At 39.9% G+C, this 9,881-nt stretch overlaps 1 pseudogene; it reads right to left on the bottom strand.

Annotated features, from left to right (window-relative positions):
* Window positions 1-460: 460 nt before the first annotated feature.
* LOC100593518 lies at window positions 461-9,520 on the bottom strand (annotated as a pseudogene).
* Between the last annotated feature and the right edge of the window lie 361 nt (window positions 9,521-9,881).

A 9,881-nucleotide genomic window follows, 5' to 3' on the forward strand; every position in this document is an offset into this window, starting at 1 on the left:
ATATTGGAGAAAATCACACAACTACGTAGATTAGTGACTTTGAAGATGAATGCTCAGCAACCTCAAATGTGATCTTATAATTACCCATTTCTCCTTTATTTTCACAATCCGCTCTTTCTTCCATATTCAGCAATGATCATTTTAAACATCCTCCACTCAGAATTCTATCACATCATTTTCACATTCTCGTCAGGTGACATTGCCTCATACTTCACAGAGTAAACAGGAATTGTCAGGTGGAAACTAGCTCAACTTCCTGCTGTGAAATCTGTAAGTTTATAAGTTATCTGTACTTGTAATTCTTTGGTTTGCAATGGAAGGGGGGTCCCTTTAGATTAAAGCAATTCCTTTTCCCATGCTTCATATCCAGTTCTGCATTTCTAGTGTGTGCTAGTGCTTTGACAATGTGCTTACACAGTGAATGGACAAGTTTGGTTTCTGGCTGAATGGTGAATCAGCATCAACCTACAGTTGCTGTCTTCCCATAGCCTTCATAGATGTTCAATTTAGTGATGTGTTTCCAGTCCTCAATCACCCCAGGGCTGATGGATCCTCCTATAGCCACACAAAGCTTCAGACTCTTGAATCTGTAGCTGGAGAGGCATCAAAAGTTGTTCTTAGCCTTAGTGAATATTTCTACCAATAACAGGTCTGTTGTGAGAAAGAAACTTGCAAAAATGATACAGATAGGCCGGGCACGGTGGCTCACGCTTGTAATCCCAGCACTTTGGGAGGCTGAGGCGGGCAGATCACGAGGTCAGCAGATCGAGACCACGGTGAAACCCCGTCTCTACTAAAAATACAAAAAAATTAGCCGGGCATGGTGGCGGGCGCCTGTAGTCCCAGCTACTCGGAGAGGCCGAGGCAGGAGAATGGCGTGAACCTGGGAGGCGGAGCTTGCAGTGAGCCGAGATTGCGCCACTGCACTCCAGCCTGGGTGACAGAGCAAGACTCCGTCTCAAAAAAAAAAAAAAAAAAAAAGATACAGATATTGCCAAACATATAGGAGGTACTCATTAAGTGGTAGTTTATGTTCTTATTACTAGTCTTTTAGATAATCTCTTCAGACATCTCAGTTGCATCAATCTCTATGAAGATTCATTTACTCTTCTGGACAAGAAGTATTAATGCTAAAAGTAAATAAGTATTAACTGACGGTAGGAAGCCAGCCTTCTGTAGAAACCCTTCTGAGTTCTATTCCCACCCCAAAAGCATTACCTGTGTATGAAGAATGTGTCAGCAATGGTAAGGTAAAGAAGGAACTAATTTTCTGAAGTCTGGGGATGGAGAGACAGCCACCAATTTTACAAACTGGGCTGAAAATCTCTGGATATTATGAGAAGTTTCCATAGGGCCCCAGACATAGATAGAATAGTAGCGAACACTTTTTATAAACCCACAATTCATTTTATGTGTATTTTATTTTGGTGATGGTAGAAGGTTCCAGTGTGGGAAGATGATTAGAGCAAACCTCTTCATGGTCTCAAATACAGATAGAATGACTATGTATTTTGAACACAAGAATGTCAATTAATTGTTATGTGGTAGCTGATCTGTATTAGATAATACCTGACCTGCCCACCCAGTTAGGTCTTGAGACTAAGAAAGATCAGAATTGGAGAACTGTTTCTGAGTTAATTCCAAAGGCACCATTTTATCATTGCCTTTTTATTATTAATTTAAGGGTACAAGTGAGAGTTGACTATTTGTAAAATTTTAAGTCCTTTTCTATCAAGGGTATAAGAAATAATCTGTCTGGGCACAGTGGTTCATGCCTGTAATCCCAGCATTTTGGGAAGCAGAGGTGGGAGACTTGCTTGAGCCCAGAAGTTCAAGACCAGGCAACATAGTGAGACCAGGTCTCTACAAAAAATGAAAACAAAAAAATATCCAGGTGTGGTGGCATGTGCCTGTAGTCCCAGTTACTTGGGAGGCTGAGATGGGAGGATCCCTTGAGCACCTCAGCAGCCCGGGCAACAGAGAAAGTCCCTGTCTCAAAAAAAAAAAAAAAAAAAAAAAAAAGAATCTGAATATTTTATATGGGATGGCATGTTGATGAATAAAGATATACTGTATTTTAACTTAACTATTTTTAATTGCTCCATAAAATGCCAATGAACTAGGCATTTGTTTATGTCATCATAATTTAATACGTTGCTATTCTTTGCTCCCACAAATGCTCCCTTCATAGAGTATATGTCCTTGCTCACACAGCTAAAGTAAAATTTAGAGTTAAATAATTATTTAGCAAACTCTAAGGCATGATACAATGCTTTGGAACCTGTGCTTTCTCATTAATCTTTAGTGATGATTAATCTGGGCATCACCCAGACTCCACAAAACATTGGCAGTTCCACTTCTCAGTGGGTACTCTAGAGAATTCTAGGATATGTGCAAAGATTCTTATTTCAGCAGCTTGGAAAAGATTCAAGTATCCTTGATAGGTACTTGGGGCTCATTAACATATAATTCATTCATACTAAGGAACACTATGCAATGATTAAAATATATTACACATATTATCCTAAATAGAGCTCTAAGGAATAGTATGGAGTGAAAATGCAGGTTTTACTATGATATACATAGTGTGATACCATCTATATAATCCCATCCCAATATTTCAGTATATTGCAGTGAAGATAGGTAGATAAATATAGATATAAATTTATTTTTAAAAGGCCTAAAAGGATTTATATCCAATAAGGAAGGTGGTCTTTGTTTTTAATATTTACCTTATTTACAGGTAATGTATTTGTCTTTAATGTTTATCTTTTTAAAGGGAGGTATAATTACAAATTGATTAAACAAACTCAACCTTATGATTATAATTTAGTTCTTTATTCTGGACTCCTGTGGAGCCAGACGATATGGCTTTGAAAAGTCACAAGAGAATAAAAAAATCCCACACTCTAACGAAGTTATTGCCGTAAATGGCAACAAGATAGGTGTGTTACTGAAAGATAGGATTGGATCTACTTCAACAAATTGAGGATTCCTAATCTTATTTATGATACCATGAGTGGAAATGGACTCTCTCCTGAAAGATCCTCTCTTACCTGGCGAAACACTTGTGCTGAAGCAGTTCCTGGTACATCAGTGGATTTGCAGATAGAGTGGTGACAGAAGACCTGGACAGAGCCTGGGACCCTAAGGAAGAAAAAACCAAATCTATATGTTAAGTGGGAAAGACAGTGAGACCGTGGTGGGGAAGGTCCAGGGAAGAGGGCCACTAACTTTGAGACTTGGCTGGGGCATGCCATTTGTCTTGGAGATTCAGTGATTCCTCACCCTCCAGACCTTGGGAGAGAATTTAGCTTTAGCTGTGTGAACCTAGCAGCTATCATGTTATTCACTGATATCTGAATAGATACACAATGAGGCATTTACTTCTGGATCCCAGAAGCCTTGTTTTTATCTTTGTTACTTTGAATAATAAGCCTGGATATTGCCAGTAAAACTGTGGATTGTGGAGGCACTTAAGAGGTTAGCACAACAGTTTAGTGATTGTGCTGTGGAGTCCAATAGACCATGATTGCTTAATGTCTAATTCCACCTCTGTGATTCCTTGGACTAGGTACTTATCTTCTATGAGACTCAGTTTCCCCAGTTTTTCCGTTACAGGGTTGTTGGAGAGATGAAATGAAATAATGTATATGAAGTACCAGTAAATAGTCAATGAATAGTAACTGATATTAATATTGTCTTCTTCAATATCACTATTGTCCTTTAAAAGTTTTCTTTTCAGGCCAGGCACGGTGGCTCACACCTGTAACCCCAGCACTTTGGGAGGCCAAGGTGGGTGGATCACCGGCGGTCAGGAGTTCGAGACCAGCCTGGCCAACATGGTGAAACTCTGTCTCTAGTAAAAATACAAAAATTAGCTGGGCATGGTGGTGGGCACCTGCAATCCCAGCTTCTTGGGAGGCTGAGGCAGGAGAATCGCTTGAACCCGGGAAGCGGGAGGTTGCAGTGAGCCGAGGTCACGCCATTGCACTCCAGCCTGGGCGACAGAGCAAGACTCTGTCTCAAAAAAAAAAAAAAAGTTTCCTTTTGAGGGCTACAACTGAAGTAGCCAAGTCCTCCTAATTCCAAAGGCCCTAGAGAAGTGAGGGGGCACTGCTCTCAGAAGTAGGGAGAGCATCTTTAAGTCAAGATCGCACTCCAAATTTAATTCTTGATTTGCCCCATTTGGGGCATGAGCCACTGGGCCATTGCTAATGCCTCTTTCTGACCTTTGCCCCGCGTGTCCCACAACAAGGACCTGGTCTTACATTTAGAACAGTCTCAGGACAGAAAATTGGCATGTGACACGAAACACACAGGCTCCTTGGAGCTGAGCTCCCAAGGCAGTACTTAGAGATAAAGATCCATCAAAGGCATCACTTAGACCACAAAATATTTGTTGGCTGGAGGTCCATCCACCACCTAAAGAGGAATAGGAAAGCCATTTGGATTTTCTCATGTTGGTACTAGCAACAACAATAATGCTTGCTATTATCAAGCACTAATCTGTGGAGCGAAACAAGGACCACCCAAATGAAAACAAACAAAGGCTATGAGGCCAGGAGGCTAATGGAGTCTCCTTAAATTCTGTGAGTATCACTTAATTGGTATGATATTGCCTTCCAGGATTCATGGCTTTCGGGGGTCTCTGAACTGTTCTAGTAAGCACTTTTATTAATTAATGAGTTGAATAAATGAATGATCTCCTAAACCATTTTAATAAATGAGTTAGAATAGTTTCTCCTATTCTGATTCTCTACCTGATATCCACTGGCCATTATGGCTTATGAGAGTCAAAGCCTTTGAGGTGAGTATGAACATCACATACACCTGTTTCCCCTAAGGAACCTTTGGGTAGAGTTTGTTAAGAGAACTTGAGTGTAGAGTCACAACACACAACCATTTATCTTAGGCAGAATTGAATGTAAGGTTGGGAAACTTAACCACAGACAAACCAAACTAAAATGCAACCCAATTAATTACTTAATTGAGTGTTCAACCAAAGAGATTGAGATCAGTTTCAGCATCCCTCGAATTTGCCAAGAGAGGCATTTACTTCTGAACCCCAGAAGCCTTGTTTTGATCATTGTTGCTTTGAGTAATAAGCCTGGATATTGCCAGTAAAAATTGTGGCAATTTTACTGATGCTAGAAAGAGGCATTAGCATTGGCCCAGTGACTCATGCCCAAAAGTATTCGTGAGCTACTTAAATAATTTTTTTAAGGGGTAGTGTGATGACATGTGATGCTCATCTTAGAATCTGACTCTAGAACCCCAAATCCTCATAAATTGTGACTCTGTCTCTGTGTTTATCACTACATATAGTGGCCAACACAATTATTCACCCCGGTGCTGGTAGCACTGAAGAACAAGTAACATCCAACGGTGCGTCTTTGGGGGTAATCATCCTGGATCCCTCCTCAACTGCATGGATTCACTGCTCTTCCTCTTTTTACCATATACTCTTAGATTTTTGATCTATAGTAATCTACTTTTGATCCTGTGGTGTACACCCTCCCACCCTGCTTTCAGCTCTGTTCCTTCTCTCAATATCAATGTTTTCTGCAATCTTGAGTAACGAACTCTTTTTTTTAGCTTTAGTCTCATGAAACTCTCCCTTTACCACCCCAGAGAAGATCTTTCAAGCCTGAACAGGGTGTGTAAGGACTATATCTGGAAGCCTGACTGAAATCCATTCCCAAATCATACTGGGAATACTCGGCCAGTTTGGAAACTCCCATTGTCCCTTTGGTGAAGAATATAGCCATTGGATGTTGACTTTTGGTACCCATGAAGATCTGCTTTGGAGGTACAACTCTATAAATTGCAAAAGATGCAACAGCAAGGTTCTAAATTTAGGTTCTCTGACTTAGAGCCTTGGCTCCTGGTTTAGTAATCTTTGATTTTTTAAAATAACAGCTAGTAGCTTGGTATATTGGGGGATGGTTTGTTAGAGGTGCAGCTGCCATTTTTTCCCTTAATTTTTTTGCATTAATTTCTGTTGGATAAGTAATATATGATGCCTTTATGTTCCAGCCTTATTTTTCTCAGTAAAATACCCTCTATTTACTCAATTGCTCAAGGCAAAAATCTGTAGTAATCCTTATTATCAGTCTTACCCTATGTCTCTACTTATCTACCCAGCTATCTATGCCACATCCTAACCATTGGCAAGCCCTGACTTTACCTCTACAACATGTCACAAGTCTGTCTCTCTTCATTATCTGTACTCGGGGCTGGGACTAAGGTGGAGCAAGTGAAACATTTGTGACAAACATGATATTTAAGGGGATACCAGCAAATTCAGTAGTCAAGATAAATAATATTTTAGTGAAATGTTTTTAAAATAATCAAAACTAATGTCAAAAATTAATAATAAAATATCCAAATTAAATTAATTAATTAATTAATTTTTGTGATGGAGTCTTGCTCTGTCATCCAGGCTGGAGTGCAATGGTGTGATCTTGGCTCACTGCAACCTCCACCTCCCGAGTTCAAGCGATTCTTCTGCCTTAACCTCCCAAGTAGCTGGGACTACAGGCGTCTGCCAACACACCCAGCTAATTTTTATATTTTTAGTAGAGATGGTGTTTCACCATGTTGGCCAGGCTGGTCTTGAACTCCTGACCTCAAGTGATCTGCCCGCCTCGACCTCCCAAACTGCTGGGGTTACAGGTGTGAGCCACCGTGCCCAGCCACAAAGTTTAAAATAATTACATGACAATGAATGCTCCCAAAGTGGTCAAGTATTCCCAATACGATTTAGGAATGGGATTCAGCCAAGCCAGCTTCAAAGTATACTTCTCACACAGCCTGTAATCCAACCAGGCAGTTGCATGACTCACCTTACTTGGTCACCCTAATCTTGTCTCTGGTTCCAACAAAATTGTATTTATAAAAATAGAAGCAGGTGATCTGTCAGCGGAAGTTTGCCAATATGATTTTATTAATTAAAAAAATTAAATTATTGTATTAAAAACATAAAATTTATGAAATTATAAATTATAAACATGATATAATATATAAAATAAATATGTGAAATTATATACAAATTTTTAAACTTCAATTATGAAATTTTTTTTTTTTTTTTTTTTGAGACGGAGTCTCGCTCTGTCACCCAGGCTGGAGTGCAGTGGCGCAATCTCAGCTCACTGCAAGCTCTGGCTCCCGGGTTCACGCCATTCTCCTGCCTCAGCCTCTCCGAGTAGCTGGGACTACAGGCGCCCGCCACCACGCCTGGCTAATTTTTTGTATTTTTAGTAGAGACAGGGTTTCACCGTGGTCTCGAGCTCCTGACCTCGTGATCCGCCCGCCTCGGCCTCCCAAAGTGCTGGGATTACAAGCGTGAGCCACCGTGCCCGGCCATGAAAATTATTTTATAATTTGATTTTTAAAATGTATTTGAAAATCAAAATATTATTTCTCTTGATCACTGGATTTTTCAGTGCCCCTTTACATTTTGTGCCTGAGGCGAGTTCCTTATTCGCCTTGCAAATTCCCAGTCCTGTGTCCACTGCCACCATCATGGTCCATACCAACACGGCTTCTCACTTGGACGACTGCACTAGCCTTCTGCCAGGTCCCTTTACTACCTGTCTTGTCTCTCATTGTTCAGACAGCAGTTGAAGGAGTTTTTAAAACGTCACTCAGATCAAGTCCTTCTCCTCCACGTTCCACAGACAATTCCTACGTGACCTACAAGACCTGCTGTAATCTCGCTCTCCCTTGCTATTCAACCTCCTCTCCTCCCACTCTCTTTTCCACTCACCACACTTCAGGCACCCTGGTATTCTTTCTGTTCCTCAAACAAGTCAAGCTGTTTCCCACCTCAGGTCCTTTACCTTAGTATTCTCTCTGATATTATTCCTACAGATATTCAAAAGGCTGGCTCTATAGTATTCAAGTCTCAGCTCATCCTCTCCTAAGAAGCCACCAAATCGAATTCCCCCATCTCCACATGAGATCACTCTATTTAATTTGCCTGTTTTGGTTGGGAGTTTCTTTTGGAAACTGTATTACCTTGATCATTTATGTGTTTTCTTGTTGTCCATTTTGTTGTCTAGAATATAAAATCCATGAGGATAGGGACTTTGTCTGTCTTGTTCACGGTTTTTTTTTTTAACATATCTGGACACTAAAATATTACTCTGTAAAGACCGCATTTATAATTATCAAACTTAATACAATAGTCCCACCTTATCCCTGGGGGATATGCTCCAAGACTCCCAGTGAGTGCCTGAAACCACAAATGGTACTGAACCCTATATACACTATCTTTTTTCCCAAACATGCATACTTATGATAAAGTCTTATTTATAAATTAGGCACAGTAAGAAACTAAAAACAATAATTAATAAAATAGAAAAATTACAACAATATACTGTAATAAAAGTTGTGTGAATGTGATCTCTCTCTCTTTCTCAAAATATCTTATTGTACTGTACTCAACTATTTTGGACCATGGTTGACCACAGGTAACTGAAACCACAGAAAACAAAACCACAGATAAGGGGAGACTACTGTGTTTGGCTAACCTGAGGATAAACATGGCATCATGTTTTTGTTTTAATATGTATTTTCTCATATCCCAGTGCCTGTGAGTTTTTTTTTTTATTTGTATAAATTTAAGGGATACAAGTGCAGTTTTGTTACATAATGGTGAAATCTGGGCTTTTAGTGTAACCATCACCAAAATAGTGTACCTTGTACCCATTAAGTAATTTATCATTCTTCACCCTCTCAAAACCTCCCACCTTTGCAAGTCTCCAGTGTCTATTATTCTACACTCTATATCTGTGTGTACACATTATTTACTTCCCACTTATAAGTGAGAACATGCAGTATTTGACTTTGTATTTCTGTTATTTCACTTAAGATAATGGCCTCCAGTTCCATCCAGCTTGCTGCAAAAGACATAATTTCATTCCTTTTAATGGCTGAATGGTATTCCATCATATAATTTTATATATATAAGCTTTTTATTATGTTTTTTAATGTGTTTATATTTTTATCACCTATTTTTTTACCATCTCAGAATGAATGGTCAAGTATGAATCAGAAGATGAGACTTTCACTCAGACTGAGAACTTCTAGGCCAGATCAGGGATTCTTCTGTTGGGGGTGTTGGGGAGTTACTCTGTTGTTTTTTTTTTTCAGGACTAGAAATTACCATTAAGCTTTTCATTACAACTACTCACACCACCTTCTCATACAACATTCTGTCTTCCAAAATCAGGCATTTTCTTGATTTAAGTTTCTCATTTTCAGTGTCCACTTACTGAATCAGCTCCTTGAAATCCAACCACACATCATAGCACTTATCTGACACCAGGAGCTTGGTCTTCAAGATAGGGCAGTCAAACATGGCAGAGACCATGACTGGGAACATAGCCTCACTGACCACAAAGCATTGGGCTTTAGACACGTGTAATTGATAGCAAATTTCCTTGGCAGTCAGCTGGAGACTCCCAGGCACAAAGATGATTCCTGAAAAAGTCTCAAATAAGGCTTCATACATATCTTTTGAGCAGAGAATATTTCCTCAAACATCCTGGAAGGCACAGATGAAGTCTCTGGAATACCCTCTCTCTTGGGAGTTTCTCCTCTGTATTGGGGAAGCAACATGATGGTGGCTGGGGAAGAACTGAGACATGCAGGAGACTGAGCTCATTGAAACAATCCAGTGATCAGTGGCTCTGCTGCTGTTATCCTTTCCCCTCGAGCAGTCCTAAATTTATACGGTTAGGCTTCAGACCACTAGTTACTTGAAATGTAGCCTGATTTTGAAACTGTGATGCAAGGGGGTTGTGAAAACTTCCTCTTTGTTGTTTCCTCCTGGCTTGAGAATGGCTTGTGCTATGGATTTCTGGATTTGCATT

The sequence above is a fragment of the Nomascus leucogenys genome, chromosome X, assembly GCF_006542625.1.
Source record: "Nomascus leucogenys isolate Asia chromosome X, Asia_NLE_v1, whole genome shotgun sequence".
Taxonomy (NCBI): Eukaryota; Metazoa; Chordata; class Mammalia; order Primates; family Hylobatidae; genus Nomascus; species Nomascus leucogenys.